The sequence below is a fragment of the Homalodisca vitripennis genome, chromosome 4, assembly GCF_021130785.1.
Source record: "Homalodisca vitripennis isolate AUS2020 chromosome 4, UT_GWSS_2.1, whole genome shotgun sequence".
Classification (NCBI taxonomy): domain Eukaryota; kingdom Metazoa; phylum Arthropoda; class Insecta; order Hemiptera; family Cicadellidae; genus Homalodisca; species Homalodisca vitripennis.
In genome coordinates this window covers 71050376-71071414 of record NC_060210.1, presented here as the reverse complement: position 1 = coordinate 71071414, position 21039 = coordinate 71050376, and the positions used below count along the sequence as shown (strand labels likewise).

The following is a 21039-nucleotide window of genomic DNA, read 5'->3' as shown; positions in this document are numbered from 1 at the left end:
TTCAAAAAACATAGTCATAGTGTAGCTGTTGACCTTTGTTGATAGCGTAAAATACTTCCTCATTCAGTATATTAGATTTTATAATCTCTTTTACACTTCAAATACTTAAAATTAGAAATTATTTTTAAACTTCAAAACAGTTTGAGCAATTGATGCTTATTTCCACTTGAGGTTTACAGTTGTGCAGTAGTTTACAACCGTGGCCACACTAGAAATATCCTGTACTGCAGTCAACAGTATGAGTCACGGCTCGAGTGTGATGCTTCCACTCAACTGTTTGTGTGGATCACGAGTGGAGTGGATCTATACGAGATTCAGGTACCTGGCTGTTTACTGTAGCCGCGCTACAAATAACCTGGGCCGCCCAACAGCGGTACTTCAGAGATGCATTCAAGCACTTACATCCACAGACTTGTTAGCCCCAAATCCTTTCACGATAGAAGCTCTATGCTGAACCGTATATCGGTGTATTGTCAACATCACGAATAGTAGAAACTTGCTAGTCTTGGCAGCTACAACTTGTGCACTCGAGTGACTTACCTGTCACAAAACTAGATACAAGCTATCTACGTCTTTTCAAGAGTTTCAAATAAAATGTTGCTATCTAGAACTGCTTGTACGGTTATATTGGTTACCAATAATGAATACTTCGCAGGAACTTCGTAAAATTGTGTCGTTATCCGTCCGTCTGCGGTAACTAGAGACTTTGGTTCCTCTTTGTCCAAGAAATATTTTAATCTAATTTGGCTTCAAATGGTGAAAAGGTAGCAAAGTAACCATCATGGCAACGCATGTAAAATAGCAGGATAAATAAAAATTTTCAAACAAACTGGGTACAGCTACATAACATCCTATCGTGTGACATAATAACACACGCGATAAAGTTACTATGTTACTTTGTTCTATTGATTGATGACTTGCTGTACGTTTCTATTCGTGACTTCCTTACTCCGGTGTATCGATTATTATACTGCCCAATTTACAATTTATGCTTAAACATAATTGACATGCAAATATCCCAGTGTATGAAATTACTTTCTGCGATCATTTCTTATTGTTACATTACACAGCCATAAGAACGTTGAATGAGATAGACTGGACGAGAAACAACTTCCAGAGAGTCAACAATTTTGATAAGACATTACGCATGGTATTCAATTATACTTAAGTGGCCAAAGTAATCTGTCTAATACCAAAACTAACGAAAGAATAATCAACTCTCCCCTTGACAATTGCACGTCTAAAGGTCGGGTCGCTCTGAACTAGTTCATAACCACACTCATCAATCCGACATTCTTTGTTCTGGCGTACAGTCTCATATCCGTACGCATCAGTCTTCCCATATCAATGTCAGCATCGCATCGTCAACCTCCTCATTTCTTGTTTAATGTTCCTGAATTTTTGCGGTTAATAACGTCTATCGAGCTTTTATACCCCACCTCAGTTTTAGTGCTACCAAAGGTTTAGTTATTGAATTCGTCAACTAAACGTTGAATTATTGCATCGTTTGTTCTTTGTAACATACAGTCTTGCCCAATTGAAGGTGAATCAGTGAAGTAAAAGGATCGGAGCGAGGAGAGAAGACAACCTTGCTACGACGATCCTGGTGAAGGTGACCCCAGACTGACCTTAGGACACCTGGCGGTGACGCGCGCGGTCCAGGTTGACGAAGATGTCGATGATACGTCTTACCTTGGTGTGTTTGGTTGTGGTATACATCGAGGTTGTTTGGTAACTGAGAACCTCCTCGACTCATCTGTGTATATTTTGCGGTGTATACAATTCTTTGAAATATATACTGTTGCTACTATAGAGGTAATTAGACACTTTCAGGATGACTTATAATATATGTACTTTTTAATTAAATATTCGTATATATTTTAATGACGTGTTATAAAATATTTCTTCTTTGCGAATTAAATTTCTTACAAATGAAAACATGCCACTCTCTGAATATATAACTCTTGTACATGCTCTTGTACATATCTATTATTACCAGTTTTGTTTGGGCTGATTACGAGTGTCCAAATTCCCTACTTTAAACGCCTGTGGTTTCATCTAGAGCAATCCAAGACCTTTTCTGAGCAATGAACTTAACATAAACAAATATTTTCCAACCCCAAAATCATTTTGCACCCATTAAAAAATAATAATAATATCCATAATTAGATCAGCTGTTACTTACGGAGTTACTTCTGTAATAGTTCTAGAGTATTAAATATTCAGTATATTCAGCAATATAATATATTGATCATGCTACGGAGTTTACTTTCTATAATATAGTAAGTAGTATTACATTGAGACATCTCAACATAGATCCAGTTATGAATATCTTGAATTCATATTATTTTTCTACTCAACATCACAATAAGGAACTGCTGGAGCAGTTCCATCTTCCCATTCAAATTCAATCTAGGTTAGAGGATGTAGTTGTACCATCATCTCATTAATATTTTCAACCAATCTACACTTTTTGAATATTTATAAAAAACTACTTACGAATATTTATAAAAAACTACTTAAGAAATTGTAAGTAAAACTCATCTTCAATCAAAAGATTTGAGGAAGATAGAGAAATGTCCGATAGATTTTCCATATGGACTCTCACCACTACAGGTCTTGGCCACCGAAGTCAAGGCCTGGGCCAAACGGGCTATTGCGTCATTCATACCAGGTCATAAACACAAGGACCAGCATTTGGTCGCGTAAAGTTCAAACATATGTCATTCATTCACTAACGTTGTCCCAGTTTCTTCTACAGTACCTTACTTTATTTATAGCCGTTTTTATCCCCAGTCATTCTGAAGACGAATTCCTTTCAAGGGATCACTAAATCTCTTCATCAGGATCACTATAAAGACATGTTGTTATCACGTCTGTATAATCAACCGCTAAATAGATTTTCCCAAACACTGGTGTATTTAGGTGGCATATAAAGAAATATTTCATATCATGTGGTGTTTCACACATTCATATTCTACATGGCTCTGTTTATTACTAAAAGTCTAACCTTGGCCACATTTGAGGATCATTATTTAGCATAAGTTATTTTTGGTTTATATAGTTTTCACAAATTACAATAAATAAAATTCTATAGGTAGGATTAATGAGACAATCAAATCCTTCCCTTTAGGTATTCAGATGATTATCAATGAGATACTCATCTTAATTTTAATACATATTTGTACCTTGCTATAGTTAGAGCCACAGTTTGTGCGGCCAGATATATTGCTTCTGTTATTTCCACTTTAAAAACAAAGAATGTGTAAAATTTGCTGCTAATTTTTAATATATATCACTTAGTTAACTGAATGTGGACTGATTGGACTCGATTCTCGCGCACAGGTTACGACCCATGCGAGGATCTCATTTCTATGCATAGTTACTATGGATGTTTAATGTGTTGTTTATGGCTGGAAATAAATGTATTTCTTTCTTTCTTTCTTTCTTACTCTTAACTGATGAGCGTTAAAAATATGAGAATTGATGACCTGAATACCTTTGTTGGTCTACCTTGCTGTTTATACAGGTCGGCTTTCAAAGGTTTCTACAGCTAACCGTAAATGTACCAGCTAATAGTAAATTTGCTGTATTAAAGTATAACAGACCTAACAAACAAAATTGACTAACTACTGACTCGGCATTCCATAACAGAGGGAAGTTTGTTACTGGGATGCTAATTGATTGCCTGAGAGATTTATAATAATAGCGCAGTGCAGTTAAGAAGGTTTGACATTGGTTGGTGAAAGAAACCAATATAAAAACTAAAAACTAAATAGAGCATTCTTGTAATCGAGATGGGTTTCAGGAGAAATAATAAATTGAGATCTGTGAAAAAAAGAAAATGTTTTATTTTTCTATGTCACTGAGGATTCTTTACCTAAATATCCTCAAGAATCGGTATTACACTTGTGGCGGTAATTAGATTAATAATTAAGACGAAAAGCCACTTTTCCTTCTGTTTGTTAATAGTTTAAGCTTATTTTAATAAAATCAACAAACCTGTAATCGAGATGGGTTTCAGGAGAAATAATAAATTGAGATCTGTGAAAAAAAGAAAATGTTTTATTTTTCTATGTCACTGAGGATTCTTTACCTAAATATCCTCAAGAATCGGTATTACACTTGTGGCGGTAATTAGATTAATAATTAGGACGAAAAGCCACTTTTCCTTCTGTTTGTTAATAGTTTAAGCTTATTTTAATAAAATCAACAAACCTGTAATCGAGATGGGTTTCAGGAGAAATAATAAATTGAGATCTGTGAAAAAAAGAAAATGTTTTATTTTTCTATGTCACTGAGGATTCTTTACCTAAATATCCTCAAGAATCGGTATTACACTTGTGGCGGTAATTAGATTAATAATTAAGACGAAAAGCCACTTTTCCTTCTGTTTGTTAATAGTTTAAGCTTATTTTAATAAAATCAACAAACCTGTAATCGAGATGGGTTTCAGGAGAAATAATAAATTGAGATCTGTGAAAAAAAGAAAATGTTTTATTTTTCTATGTCACTGAGGATTCTTTACCCAAATATACTCAAGAATCGGTATTACACTTGTGGCGGTAATTAGATTAATAATTAGGACGAAAAGCCACTTTTCCTTCTGTTTGTTAATAGTTTAAGCTTATTTTAATAAAATCAACAAACCTGTAATCGAGATGGTTTTTGGGAGAAATAATAAATTGACATCTGTGAAAAAAGAAAATGCTCTATATATTACCTGTGTCACAGAGTATTCTTTACCCAAAAATCCTCAAGAATTGGTATTACACCTGTGGCAGTAATTAGATTAATAACAAGACGAAAAGCCACCATTCCTTCCGCTTGCAAATAGTTGAAGCTTATTTTAATAAAATCAACAAACCAGGAATTTGGTTGAGAGGTATAGCGTGTAGAGGTAAACTTCATTTAAACCACAAGTTCGACATGTAGAGCTATTTAAGAGGATTCAAACGTGCGTAAGCAGTAGTTCATCACTTTGCTTTCACTACGAATTTGATGAATCTTGTTATCTTGTGATGAGACTGTAATGCGAGCTGAAACTTGTAAATCTTTCCGAAACATGGTTGCGTCTGAGCAAGTCTCAATCACCAGTACCCACTATAGAGGGGATGGTGTCTTCGTTATTGTAACAAAATACATGTACAGTATATAAGAATCGGGTTTGATTGGGGTGACTGTTTCTTTGCTCCTGGATTAGGATCCAGGGTTATGGATTTTGAGACAAATCTGTAATAGAATATCTTTAAATGTATTAAATTATTTGTATCCATATATGTTAGCTAGACTGAGATCATTTTATCGTATTGCGATTGTGTTGTAGCCTACTGGCCGAGGCGTGCTTCCGTTGTCTTCATACATCAGTTAGTATGCTTAAATAACTTCCTGACAAGGAAAAAATTCTATATAATTTGTCATAGTATTAGTTGTTTTGTCTAATTTTTTATATTTTAAAATTACATCAACAACTTGTAAATACAATCCAAACACGGATTGTGACTGAAACAGTTTTGTATATTCTTGTTCACAGAAGAAACGAATGGGCCCTAAAGTCGAGCCTTGAGAAAATTCTTGGTTAATTTCGATTAAAACTTAGTCTTAGTATTTGACAAGATGTATGTGTAAGGTGGTTGTCTTCTGCAAATACAAGTTACGTTTGTAATAAACTGTTATCTCATGTCGCACGAATTTGTTTTATTAGGTAAGTAAATGTGAATGAGGGGGAAACAGGATTAAACACGATGTAACAGTATACAAGTGAATAGTGTAAACAGTTAAATGCATTGTCTGCAACAATAAATACTTACTATTACATTATGTATCACTGATAACTAATCCGTAAAATTTGCCGCGTCTGACATAGTACTGTTTCCTTTTCTCGCATCATATTGATTTTAATCTAAAATTGTATATTGTTTTAAACATAAACGTCTGAAATAAATTAACAAGTTAAGTGTTAGTAAGTTAATTAGTTCATATACAAACTTTTGAATAAATGTAAAATTGGTCGATAGTTATTGGCTTTTCGTGCATAGTTATTTTTGTAGATTTTGTAAATTCAAAATTTTAATTTAATAAGAACAGTCTCAAATTACACAGAATAAATTTATAGTGATTCATATTTTATCGGTTATTAGCTGTTACCCGCGGCTTCACAAGCAATTTTTCAAAATCGAAGTACTTATTATATTATTAAAATCAGTTATGATGTAGTACGATGAAACTTTTCAAATATAAGGCATACATAAGGTACATATTATTTCAGTGTTTATGCTTATGAGTATCGAAGTATAAGCTGACTCTTATATCACGTTTTGCATGTGTTCTTTTATCATTGATAGAAAACCTAGTTGGGTGGTACTGTCGGTTTCTGGTTATGTTGATTAAAAAATATATAGTCAAGTATCTTACGATGTCCTTCCTATACACAGACAGGTAAATTGGAGAAACTAGTTTTTAGCACTCCATAATGAAGTAGAGGTATCAAGACAAAATGTCTGGGCAGGAAAAGTTCGTTTTCAGTATGATTATGAAGCAGGAAGTTGGCGATGGCCAAAATTGTACCTTTAAATGTAGGCTATACAAAATATAAAGCTCTTTGAACCGTTCAACCATTTTTTATATTTTTTCTGTTACGTATTTTTATTTTAAGGACTGCTACAGTAAAAATAAAAGAATAAAACTCTGCCAGAAATTGATGTCACAACATAAGTAATTTTATTATAATTGGAAATTATGTTTTCATGTGAACGTAATACAAAACTATTTCCGCCTCCCATAATAATTTATAACCACCCATTGTTATCATTGTTATTATGTCCTGATTTCTCCCGCGATTCTAAGAAACTCTTGTAGTCTATATTGGATTTTTGCTCTCGCGTTTGAAATATTAATGAATCCCAGAAGCAATAAATTCTGCCAATTAATTGGAACTCGCAGTTGATAAACCCAATTAAAGGCCCACAAGGCACAGCAATTGACTCTTGTCAAGCGCAGACCGAGTATAAATAAAGCACATTTGTTTCCAGTTATTAAAACGACAAAGGTTTTTACATTCGTACAAAAGTGGTTCCTAGACTGATTGATGCAGAATCCACGGTGGTCATTAGCTGGAAGTACAACAAACGATACTCATCAGTAAGGCTAAATTTATGACATTTATATTATGAACGTGTAGTCGTGGATGCCTGCACGTCCTACCCGGTGTCCACTCTTTGACCTGACACTGGAACTGCCGCTTAGCTAGCTGTCCTCGTGACCTTGTCCTCCCCACACCACGAGTCTATTGTCACCGTGACTGTAACGTATCCACGACGAGGTCGGCCTGCACGTCCTATCCACTGTCCACTCTTTGACCTGACACTGGAACTGCCGCTTAGCTAGCTGTCCTCGTGACCTTGTCTTCCCCACACCACGAGTCTATTGTCACCGTGACTGTAGCGTAGCCACGACGAGGTCGACATGCACGTCCTACCCACTGTCCACTCGGTGACATGACACTGGGACTGCCGCTTAGTTAGCTCTCCTCGTGGCCTTGTCCGCCCCATACCACGAGTCTATTGTCACCGTGACTGTAGCGTATCCACGACGAGGTCGGCCTGCACGTCCTACCCACTGTTCACTCAATGACCTGATACTGGAACTGCCGCTTTGCTAGCTGTCCTCGTGGCCTTGTCCTCCCCACACCACGAGTCTGTTGTCACCGTGACTGTAACGTATCCACGACGAGGTCGGCCTGCACGTCCTACCCACAGTCCACTCGATGACCTGGCACTGGAACTGCCGCTTTGCTAGCTGTCCTCGTGGTCTTGTCCTCCCCACACCATGAGTCTGTTGTCACCGTGACTGTAACGTATCCACGACGAGGTCAACCTGCACGTCCTACCCACAGTCCACTCGGTGACCTGACACTGGGACTGCCTTTTAGTTAGCTGTCCTCGTGGCATTGTCCTCCCCACACCATGAGTCTATTGTCACCGTGACAGTAGCGTATCCACGACGAGGTCGACCTGCACGTCCTACCCACAGTCCACTCGGTGACCTGACACTGGGACTGCCGCTTAGTTAGCTGTCCTCGTGGCATTGTCCTCCCCACACCATGAGTCTATTGTCACCGTGACAGTAGCGTATCCACGACGAGGTCGACCTGCACGTCCTACCCACAGTCCACTCGGTGACCTGACACTGGGGCTGCCGCTTTGCTAGCTGTCCTCGTGGCCTTGTCCTCCCCACACCACGAGTCTATTGTCACCTTGACTGTTGCGTATCCACAACGAGGTCCGCCTGCACGTCCTACCCACTGTTCACTCGGTGACCTGACACTGGAACTGCCGCTTTGTTAGCTGTCCTCGTGGCCTTGTCCTCCCCACACCACGAGTCTGTTGTCATCGTGTCTGTAACGTATCCACGACAAGGTCGGCCTGCACGTCCTACCCACTGTCCACTCGGTGACCTGACACTGGGACTGCCGCTTTGCTAGCTGTCCTCGTGGTCTTGTCCTCCACACACCATGAGTCTATTGTCACCGTGACAGTAGCGTATCCACGACGAGGTTAGCCTGCCATTGTGTGTTTACACTTTGAAAAGGCACAAGCAGTGAAAAGTTTGTTTTGTTTGCAATCATGAAAAGACTATTTGAAATGAGTAATTACAGTTTCTTGGCTCAATTGTTTCTTAATAAACCTAGACCAATTAAATTATTTTCAAATGTTATCATTTTTCTGTCTTTTTTAAACGTAATTATTCCTAATAACGTTTATGTAGGTTTTAGGATCGGTATTTCGTCTGCCTAATGAACTTTTAATTTACGTTCATAGTTATACAGTTAAAAAAATGTTTAATAAATTGCTTCATTTTTTATTTTTTCTGAGTTTAGTGTCACATATTCTCTCTTGAGAAAAATTCTTCATTTATAAACATTAGTGTTTCGTAAAGCACTAAACATTTTTAATTGTCTCTTTGAAAGTGTCAAGAAAATTTAAAAACATTTAGATTTGATTGTTATTAATTACAGTTGAGGAAACTTAGTGAAATCGGGGGGTTAAAAGCGGTGAAGGCTTAAGAAGGAGCTTTTGTTTTCTCCCAGTACAATAAACTTTTCAAAATAAAACCTAAACAGGTATAACTGGTGGCTTGCAGGTGCTGTGTGTTCTGTGTAGTAGCAGAATGTATAGTAAGGGCACATTAAGACCAAAAATGTCTAGACATGAATCTCTTAAGAAACCCGTCTAATAAAAATATTAATTACTAGATTCAAATCGGTTAACGCTTGCGGCCAGTAGACTGTTTGTAAATGAAATGCAATAAATAATTAGGACATTATATTGATGTCTTACAGTGGATTAAAAAAATAATGTAAAAAATTAACTGAAATTGGTATATAATCAACATATGTATAACAAGGCTTATTAAGTTATCATTGTATCCATTGGTTAATAATTCATTATACATTAATATGTGCTCAATTATTGAACACACTTTTTGGTCTAGATTATGATGTGATTCACTGTTTTGGAAAGTAAGATTTCTCGTAAGATCTCACATGTGATAATGACTCGACCATATCAAATCTAATTCGTAACAGCTATAGTGAATGCACGTGTGAAGTCTGCAGACTTACATAATGTTACGTGATACAGTTACACGTCATCTTGATGGTGATTGTTTATAGAACTGTTTTACTCATAAGTTATTGCTGTCGTTAAAATTACTACATTAAGTATCTAAAGTAATGGCTAAATCTCAGTCAGCGTCAAAACGTAATTGAATTGATTTTATGATAATTTGAAGTACATTTTAATGAGTTATTGGAAAGGATGATATTTGGAAACAATAACTCTTGAGAATGTGAAAGCAACTAACTGAAGCTTGACTATATCAAGTCTAAAGCACAAGGACTCAGGTGCTTATATAGAGGTGATTTACAACCAAAAGCGTTTGGAAAGTGTATACGTTGGTCCCGGTTTATTATTGGGTTGATGCACTTGCACTAATTTAAAGTTAGCTAATTCAAATTCCGCTAGTTAGTAATTTAAAGGAAAAGAAGTAAGAGTTTAAGTTTGGAAGATGTTAAGTTTATATAACTTAGAAGTGGTTGCAATTAGTTATTAGGGGATCACTCTGCCTTCTTCATGGGCAAAATGAAGATATCGGTCTTCGGTGCTCGTAAGAGGGTCATGAGATTGAGCTGATGGGATTGCCCCCAAAACCAAATTCTGCATACATCACTGGTTGAAAACAAAACCATACGCGTATGCACCATACCAATGACGTATCTCCCACATACACGTGCCGGTGATTTTAAACTTGTTTCACCTCATAAATACAGAGTAAATGTTTTACATGGCCACTCTTTTTCTGGATTGCTTAAATTTCGGCTCTCGTGTTTGGAATGAAGAGTAATTTAAGTAGACATCAAGACATAGTGTTATTTTAGTTTTCAATAGCATTTGTTACCTAAGTTTACGTTAACCCTGTATATGTAACCTCTACTATCCCCTGTTCGGTAATAACACTCTAATCACCGGTTCTTCCGCTTCTCTTTACCAGAGATCTCGTGTGTACCAATACTCGTACGAGAATAGGGAAATGTTTTCAAGCAACAAGAAAGTCCGAGCAAGTCAAGGCAACACTGAATACTGAATATATAATATGCAGGTTAAATACTTACCTTCACTACTCTTTCCCAAATTCAAATTCCTAGTTCTCCTCTAAACACAAGACATCATTTATGCATTAGGGTAAAAGTTCAAATGTTTACTTCAACATTCATCTTTGATTAGCCTAAAATCACCAAATTATTAATAAACGAAATTATATTTACCGAATTTAAAGACTGTAGAATACACAGGTTTGCACAGATCTGCAATCATTGCACGCTCTTTCCACTCATTCGTTCAATCAGTGTAGTCCCGTATTGGGCCTATGGGTACGGTAATGGGAAAGTTGCCCACTACTAATATAGTTACAGTTGGCGTACAGTTGCCCTGCTCGTCACAGCCATCAGCGTCAATGCTACAGCTATCACTTCTACTGTTATAGTTATAGTAGACGTACAGTATCCCTGTTCGTCACAGCCATCAGCGTCAATGCTACAGCCACCACTTCTACTATTATAGTTACAGTAGACGTACAGTATCCCTGCTCGTCACAGCCATCAGCGTCAATGCTACAGCCATCACTTCTACTATTATAGTTGCAGTAGCCGTACAGTAGTCCTGTTCGTCACAGCCATCAGCGTCAATACTACAGCTACCACTTCTACTATTATAGTTACAGTAGACGTACAGTATCCCTGCTCGTCACAGCCATCAGCGTTAATGCTACAGCCACCACCACTTCTACTATTATAGTTACAGTTGGCGTACAGTATCCCTGCTCGTCACAGCCATCAGCGTCAATGCTACAGCCATCACTTCTACTATTATAGTTGCAGTAGCCGTACAGTAGTCCTGTTCGTCACAGCCATCAGCGTCAATACTACAGCTACCACTTCTACTATTATAGTTACAGTAGACGTACAGTATCCCTGCTCGTCACAGCCATCAGCGTTAATGCTACAGCCACCACTTCTACTATTATAGTTGCAGTAGCCGTACAGTAGCCCTGTTCGTCACAGCCATCAGCGTCAATACTACAGCCACCACTTCTACTATTATAGTTACAGTAGACGTACAGTATCCCTGCTCGTCACAGTCATCAGCGTCAATGCTACAGCCATCACTTCTACTATTATAGTTACAGTACAGGTACAGTAGCCCTGTTCGCCACAGCCATCAACGTCAATATTACAGCCATCCCTTCTAGTATTATAGTTACAGTCCATGTACAGTAGCCCTGCTCGTCACAGCCATCAGCATCAAGGCTACAGCCCTCATGTCTACAATTATTACGTGAGAATGTTTTATCTTCCAATTAATAACAGTAAATGTTTTGTGGTTCTGGACCTAGACAATGAGGCTTCTTTTCCCTTTCCGGTTCAAATTAAAAGTCCTCGGTAATTGCTGTGATTATTTGCCGCTACCTTCAAGCGGCATTAGGCCCCTGCTCATTGTATGGAATATCGCAACATTGTTCTTTTATCTCATCTTATTTACCGATTAAAAAACCGGTACTCTTTCATTCTTAGTGATACATATCCTGGAAAACAGGTAAATATCCGCCAATTAGTTTATTTTGGTTATGACTACTGGTATGTAGTCATAATACTACTGATATATTTCCTTATGTATAGTAGCCTACATACATAATACATAAACTGTAACAACATGAGGCAATATACCAATTTGTTTCAGTATAGTCATTAAAACTATTATAATTAAAACTAATTTATTGTTAGTTATTAAACTTTCCAATACTAAATATATTTTATTGTTTGCTGTATATTAGTAATCCAAGAGCTGAGAGAAAATTAGAAAACTTATATTTTCATATTTTTAACCTATTTGGTACCTTGCCATGTTTACCTCGATCAATATTTGCTTGGCTGCCGACAGATTTCCTGCTTTTCTCTGTCGATGCAAAAAACAAGATGTGTGTTTACGAACAGCATTTTGTATTTTATGTGTATTGTTATATGTACGTAATTGAACATTGTACGGTTTTTACCGGTTATATTTGCTGATCAGGTAGAAACAAAATTTTAAGCACCAATATACATAGTGCGAGGAAGCCCGAACCCCGGTCGGTAAACTCAACTAAAAGTACAAACACGTGATCACTATGGCCGCTCCTATCTGAGACCCACAGTCGCCTGAGGCGAGTACATAACACTTCAGGTCGAGATAAACGTGAATGTTTCCGTTTCCTAGCGCGTTATGGCAATGGCACGAGTCCGTTGAGAGCTATGGCTCCGTCCACTCGACGCCTAGCTATATTGTTTCTTCCCTTATTTTGAATGGTTGCTCGTTCTCTATTTTGAAGCATAAAATTCAACGTGTGCACCTTATTTCCCTAGACAAGCATTACATTGGTTTACTGGCTGTAGTGGGATGACTGTCTAGGGAAAATATTATCGGAAAGTAATGATAGAATAGGTGATGATAACGAGAATGCTGGCTCCTTTCTATTTCACCAAACGTTCACTCGTGACATCTGACACTTGCCTCCAAAACTTTTTATTTGCTGACACAAGGTAATTTGTTTACTTACGGAAAACCCATATAACCTATTTTTATTGGCACAATAGAATTTGCCGTTTAAAAATTTAATATTAATTTCATATAAACTTTACGTTAATTTTGAACCATTTTTGTCTAATTTACTCAAATTTCAGGATCTTAATATTTTACGATTAAATTAAAAACTGTTTGAAAAATTAATTTTTATGCTAACTTAAATACTATTAGAGCTAATAACAGAGTTGAAACGCATCATCTTGCAAAGGCGAAGAAGTTATATACCATCTGTACTATGTTTCTATGTAAACACAGCCTTTGAACCGCAAAGAGAATGCTTTTAGAAAATTATCGTCTTACATTCGAAAATAGCCCTGGTTTTAGTATGAAAGTAAACATGACATTACCTTTCTCATCACAACTGCACTTATATGGTGTATACTTATTGAATTTTACAATTTTTCTACCACCCTTTTTTCAAAAATTTTATTTTAGAAAAACTTATTATTTAAGTAAAAAGAAGCCTGAAATAATGTACAACGTTATAAAATTGTTTGCATTTCAAAACCCCAAAAGTCGAACCGTGACCTACTTATTCTGGAACACTATTTTAACGTTTATGCAAATATTTTACAACATTTTTTCAAGTGTGGATTTTTTGGAAGAGAACGATTAGCTCACTATTGTACGATAATCCGTTCTCTCACAATCGACGTTGAGACGCCATATAAGAACATCCTGTATGCAACATACTGCTAGTAGAGCTATATTGTAACGATTTGCCCTACTACACAGGAAAGCAGGTTTCCATATTGGCTAACTCTGACTAGGGAAGTGGAAGTCAATTTGATCGCATTAGCAGAACGTGTTGACTAATGAGGGGCGGGCTGCCGAGGTCACACTGTGAGGCAGGTCTGTGACCTCGCCCTCGTCCCTGTCTTCGTCGATCGTGCGAGTAATTAACAACAGTGCATACCACTTGCAAGCCGTCTCAGAGCGCATCCTCTGCTTATAACGTGTCATATGTAACATGCCTGCCATATCGACAACTAGTATAAATATATCCTGTAACACTAGTGTATATATATGTACAAAAACGATAAAATTGATACTCTTGGGTAAGGTGTCTCTTTAAACAATCTCATAAATTAATATCCCTTCTAATAAAGTACAACATTTACTATAGACTCATTGCTCATGTTCAAGTTAGCAAACAACTTCACTGATATCATCTCTCAAGTTGAACTCAGCCAAACTGCTGCGAGGGAAGTTATACAAACTGTGAGCAATGTTGGATTCAGAGTGAGGGGGAGAAGTCGAAAGTTTGGACTTGACTTATATTCTCCGTTTCCGAGGAAATAATTTATTTCTTATTTAATATGCAATTAACACAATAACACGACCATTTTAATATCTGTTTTACTGTTTCTTAACAAAATTAGTGAATATAATATTTTATCTTATAAATTACAACATTTACTATAGACTCATTGCTCATGTTCAAGTTAGCAAACAACTTCACTAATATCATCTCTCAAGTTGAACTCAGCCAAACTGCTCCGAGGGAAGTTATACAAACTGTGAGCAATGTTGGCTTCAGGGTGTGGGGGAGAAGTCGAAAGTTCTAACTTGACTTATATTCTCCGTTTCTGAGGCAATAATTTATTTCTTATTTGATGTACAACGAACACAATAATATGACCAATTTAATATCTCTTTCACTATTTCTTAAAACAATCTGATAAATTAATATCCAATCTAATAAAGTACTAAATTTACTATAGACTCATTGCCCATGTCTAAGTTAGCAAACAACTTCCCTAATATCTTCTCTCAAGTTGAACTTAACCAAACTGCTGCGAGAGAAGTTATACAAACTGTGAGCAATGTTGGATTCAGAGTGAGGGGGAGAAATCGAAAGTTTGGACTTGACTTCTATTCTCCGTTTCCGAGGAAATAATTTATCTCTTATTTAATGTGCAATTAACACAACAACACGACCATTTTAATATATGTTTTTCTGTTTCTTAACAAAATTAGTGAATATAATATTTTATCTTATAAATTACAACATTTACTATAGACTCATTGCTCATGTTCAAGTTAGCAAACAACTTCACTAATATCATCTCTCAAGTTGAACTCAGCCAAACTGCTCCGAGGGAAGTTATACAAACTGTGAGCAATGTTGGCTTCAGGGTGAGGGGGAAAAGGCGAAAGTTCTGACTTGACTTATATTCTCCGTTTCCGAGGAAATAATTTATCTCTTATTTAATGTACAATTAACACAATTACACGACCATTTTAATATCTCTTTCACCGTTTTGTGAAAAAAATCAGTTAATATAATATTTCATCTTATTAAGTACATTTACTATAGACTCATTGCTCATTTTAAAGTTAGTATAATATGTGATATATAGCAATGTTGAGATTACTATTAAGGGAAGATTTCCCTTAAATAATCTTCAAATTTTAACAGTCTTAAAATAATATAATTGTATCCCAATTTATACCGGGTGTCCCAAAAGTCCCACCCCCCTTCTAACTTTTGAACGGAATTAAACAAACCAATATCCTTTGGGGAGTAGTTATATAATGACAAATGATGATTTTTGCGCTACATGAGAACTTAGCCCCTCAACCCAAAATGGGCGATGGGGGGGTTAAATGCAAACCCCCATCAAAAGTCTTTATAAAAGAAGAACAATGCCACAGACTAGAGGTCTCTATCTCAATCCAGTACGAAACAACGGCTTGTCAAAGTTTTATTGAAAAGTTACGCTAAAAACACTATTTTTCTTAACTCATCTGTTCAGACTTATTCTTAATACTAAGTAGTGCTAAATTAAACTTAAAATAATTAAACTTATTGTTGAAATCTAACCTCAACCTTTTTTAAGCTCAAAGTAAATGCTCAAAATGACCCCATATGGCTCAAAATAAAGTATGTGATGAAGTATTGTTTGCGACGATATGAAATCCGTGTCCAAATCTTTTTTTTTCTGGTCCAACCAATCTGTAATTGTATTGTAAAGTCCCGGACGTCTTTGAATTATACCAATATTGTTTTATATGAGCCCTGCGTCGGTTTGTTTATTTTACTCTTTTTGCACATTAATCGCCTACGGTTGGATGTGCTCAGGATTTGATAGTAGTTTTATGACGTGTTCACTTCCCACTTAAATGCATTTATTGCAAGAGAAACCTCAAGGTAACACCAAGCACCTCATTTGTCCGATCACGAAATACGTGATGGACATGTTTTAGCCATTTTATTGCTCGCAGTAAACTATCAAACACCCACTAGCCTGCCCAGTTGTAGAATGTAGTTTTACTACTTACGTGTGAAGCGACCTTGGCATTACTCTGGTCTCCTGATACAGCCAGCCCGCGGCTACAATGCTCGCTAGTGGTCACTTTCTAACAAAACCCAAGTTAACCTGCTTGACTGGCGGCTGCTGCACCACAACTAGGTCACCTTGACTACCACATCAGCTGGTCGCATCAGCTGGCCAACAGTTCCACTCTCCATCGCCGCTGCCGCTGCCACTGCCGGTCTTCTTGTGACTTTCGCAACATCAACTACCTTGTATAAGAAACCATTGCACAAAGCGGTAAAATTTCTCATCACTTAACTGTACAGTTTCATTGAGTTCGAAAAAGCGAGTAAAAGAGTTATTATTAAGGACTGTACATAACTTTGCGTACTCAAAATTTTACCCCGCTCTTCACAAATCATCCCACTGATTTTCTTTCAGCAGTCAAATATTAAATGACATAGCGTAGTATAGTTTTTTGAAAAAAAAAAACACAGTAGTATTTTGTAAAATTTTTAAAAACTTTTAAGGATATTTTTGTTTCCAGAGAAGAAGCTATAAGTTAAATATCACATTTGTTGTAATACTGTGTACTTGAGATAAACCTTTTCAAAGTGAATTGAGACCATAGCTTAACAAAAGTCTGTATTTTTCAAAAAAATGTCATTCAGTTCAATGTTTGTTTATTTATTCCTTAATACGTCGGGCCTGACGCTGTGAGCGAATATGTCAATGATAGTGATTTTAATATCTACGCTTTCTTCTAACCTTTCTAAATATCTTACTAACTTCCAAACGAGGTTTTGTATTTACTGTAAGCTAAAGCGAGAGCAGAATACAGGCTCAACATAATCAAACATAGTAAGTAACATCATTTCGGCCGTGCTCTTGGTGAAGGAAACTGAGGGAATTACAATAATTCCTACCATAAGACATTTTGCTTCAGGCAACGTGCCATGAAAACTGAGGGACCTACAGTTTAATGTACGCTTGTTTATAAGTATGTACGAGTAAGTATTGCCTGGCTGTCAGAACGCTTTCTCTCAATACTCACGTTAGCCTAGGTATGATTTACATCAGACATCTGTCATAGTTCTTGTGTTGACTTGGTACATCACGTGGGCGTCTAGCACGTGAAAGAGCTGAAATCAAATATCGTCGCTCAAATACGACTATAACTTGGCTTCAGTGTAACTGGATACTGGTTTATGTCACGAGTGTCGGTCGTGTATTGTTTGTTGTGTGGAGGAAAGCTTTGTTCATCAAATTTTGTGAATTAACTTGAGTAAATTATACTTAATGAATATACGACTATTAAATCTAATGAATTCTACTATGTTTTTGAACATTCAAGTAGCGTGAAACTCTAAAATGTGGTATATTTCTGTATCCTGCACTATATTATTTCAATACAAACATTTTATTAGATTCTGCATACGTAATATAAAAACTGTATTAGTCATCTGTCTCTTTGCAAAGTTAAACAATAACAAGTTACAAAAAGTAATTAAAACAATAATCATAAATAATAATTTTCAATATTACAAAATCTAGAGCGAATTTGGATGTCTGACGCCAAACTGACCATTGGTCTGTAGTTTGAGTTTAATTAGTACTAACGTAGGCTACTTAATGTCCGATGGAATACGATCTCCTCATTCCTCATGGCTCAAAGAATTGTAAGAAACTCGTATTTGTGTAATACAGATTCTAAGCTAATCGCAGCAGCACCCTTGCCAATATGTCGAAGAGTGTTCGTGGTGACCCTAGATGTGGAAATAGGTTGCCCTTATATGAATGAAGGACCGAGGCCAGAGGAGGCCGCAGGACCGAGGTCACAACAACCCCAGTCGGAATACTGATCGCGTCGTTCCCAATTACTATTGACTGTAGAAAATCAATTAGCATAAGTATGTCAAGCTCTAAGAAAACAATTCGTGAAGAAAACAATACCAAGACAACTTCTTCGAACGAAATTTTCATTTACTTTAGCCTAGCTTTTTCTATTATCGAATTAATTTGTTTGTTTTTATCACTTCACATTAAAAAAGTAAATGAATTAAATAGCCGTTTTAAATTTCTTTATGAGGCATTACCTGAGTTGAATCAATTAATTGCTTTTTCTCCAAGCGTATACACTTACGCTTTTATCACGGTTTCCACGGTTTTATAAGACAAGTTTTACTGCAATCTAGGGTTTTTATTGTACAGTGTAAGTAAAATAAAATATTCGTAGATTGCAATATCCAAGTGTCAACATTCTGTAATCTGTTTAATAATAATTATAACATCTCCATACATTGGTCTTGTTTGGATTATCATTTATAAATCTCATATATATATATATATATATATATATATATATATATATATATATATGTATGTATGTATGTATGTATGTATTTATTTATAGTATGACTATAAAATTATAACAATGAGTAAAAGGTTTTTGTCATATCCTACGATAATATTTATGTGGATTTTGAAGAGAATTCTACCCGTTACGATTGAGGCGTGATTTGCCCAAAGTTCTTTCAGTTTTTCGAACGCTCAAGTAACACACCAACATCATTAAAGATATAAAAACGAAATGTTAATACATTGTTTTAATACACCATAAACCTCAGCCGTGTGGGGAATAGTTGGAACCGCCTTTATGAGCAATATAATTGTCACTAATTGGTTGTACTTAGTAGCAGAAACCGTTTAGTAATGATTGGTTTAGGGTTGAAACCAGGGAATATGGAGGGTGGTTTTTAACGATCAAAAATTGTTATCTCAGTTTTTTTATGTTGCTGTCGTTTTTGCTCGTGAAAGATAAAAGCTCAGGTGAAGTATTTATTGAACTCAGCATTCGTACGTAACGACAGGGTTGATGGGGAGGGGGAGATGATTAAATTTCACAGGATGTGATGTATTAAAAAGGTTTCAATGATGGTGAGAATTGTTCTACTCTCGCCAGGCTTGGTGTTTAGAGGTGATTGAACAATTTACTATTAGCAGATATCTATTTTTATAGATCTGTAGCCCATAAACCGAATCAAATAAAAATCAACAACAAATCTAGAACTTCCTCGGCCTGCAGACCACGCCGAAAGGCGTATTTCTGTAGAGAGCGATGGTATCATTGTACATTGGTGGTCGCGAGATCGTGCACGAATCACGGCCAGGGTCTTTGTCACGGTGTCCCGGTACCCGCTGTAGCTGTGCCGCCGACTTGTAATTTATTTATCCAGTCCCCATTGCCAGAAACTGTATTTACCGTCGTTGCGTAGAGAATCATTTAATTATAACGGTCCCGTTCATTAGTGTGGCCAGGGTACACTGAGTAATAAAGGCACAAAACAATATGTTGTAGCCCATCTTAAGTCTGAAAACCGGTATTTAGTTTCGTGTCCAATAGAATGAAATAATACAGCGATACCACACTTTAGCTAAGAACTGTATAATTCACATTTATTAAGTATAAATACATAACTTTGATAGGTGTATATAATAACAAAAAAATATCTCAGTAAAATGCACGTTATAAATTACAGTATTTGTCGGTAACAAATAACTTTCTCAATACCACCTCCGGAGTTGAACTTCTCAAGGGAAGTTATACAAACTGCGAGCAATGTCGGCTTCCTGGTGGTGGGAAGAGGGATGAGAAGTTGAGTTCGTTCTTGAGTTAGATATCTTCTTTAAAATCTGGGTGATGTTACTTATTCATATTTTGACTACGTAGTATAATTATTGTTATTTATTTACATTGATAAATTTCATTTCCAATGTCTGTAAAATATAGGATAAAAAGAAGTAATTTCATAAACCCCAAAAGAAAATTAAATACGTACTAAATTAGCAGATGTTATTGTATGGACATATTAATTACCTTCTTCCTGGCTTATTGTTTAGAAATTCATGTCCAAAATTAGTTTTATTGTGTTTTACACTTAACATTTAAACTATAGATATTACAATTCCCTCTTAAAATTTTTAAATTGTAGGTAAAATTTTATTTCGACATATGCCCGTTATTTTAAAATAATTTATTTTCTTATTGCTTTAAAAATATTTAAACGAAAACAACTTGTCATTGGCATGCCATAACGTGCAAAGAAATAGAGAATAGGTCAGTGGGCGCAAAAAGATGAGGTCCCACCGAGATTTGAACTCGGATCGCTGGATTCAAAGTCCAGAGTGCTAACCATTACACCATGGGACCGATGAGTTCTGGCCCTTTACAGTTCACTCAGAGGAAGAGCCGGACATTGTAGCATCGTTCTGGGAACTATTTTAAAAGCTTTTGAATATATATTTTTTAACTTGCCACAATAATATACAATATTCACACTATCTAGATTTGTAAAGTAGAAAAATAAATACGTAATCAATCTTTTTTTTGTTTTTAGTGTATTAATGTAATGAATTTGTACTATATTAAAAACTATTGATTATATATTTTATTCGTCCTAATTTTTTTAGGGATCATGATATTATTTTCTAATTAATTTCTCATGTACTTCTTCCGTTTAGAATATGGTTTAGCCCAAAACTGTGACTTATTTACTGTACTGTGATTTTTATTGTAATAGCTAGTTTTTACTATAAACGTC

The 21039-nt window shown here is 36.2% G+C and overlaps 1 protein-coding gene and 1 non-coding gene across 3 annotated transcripts in view; one reads left to right on the top strand and one right to left on the bottom strand.

Moving 5' to 3' along the window:
• Positions 1–21039, top strand: part of LOC124359500 (ras GTPase-activating protein raskol-like) — a 342763-nt gene that overhangs the window by 87294 nt on the left and 234430 nt on the right. The window lies entirely within an intron of this gene.
• Positions 20577–20648, bottom strand: Trnaq-uug. Its single transcript has one exon. It is a non-coding gene; the product is annotated as a tRNA-Gln (tRNA).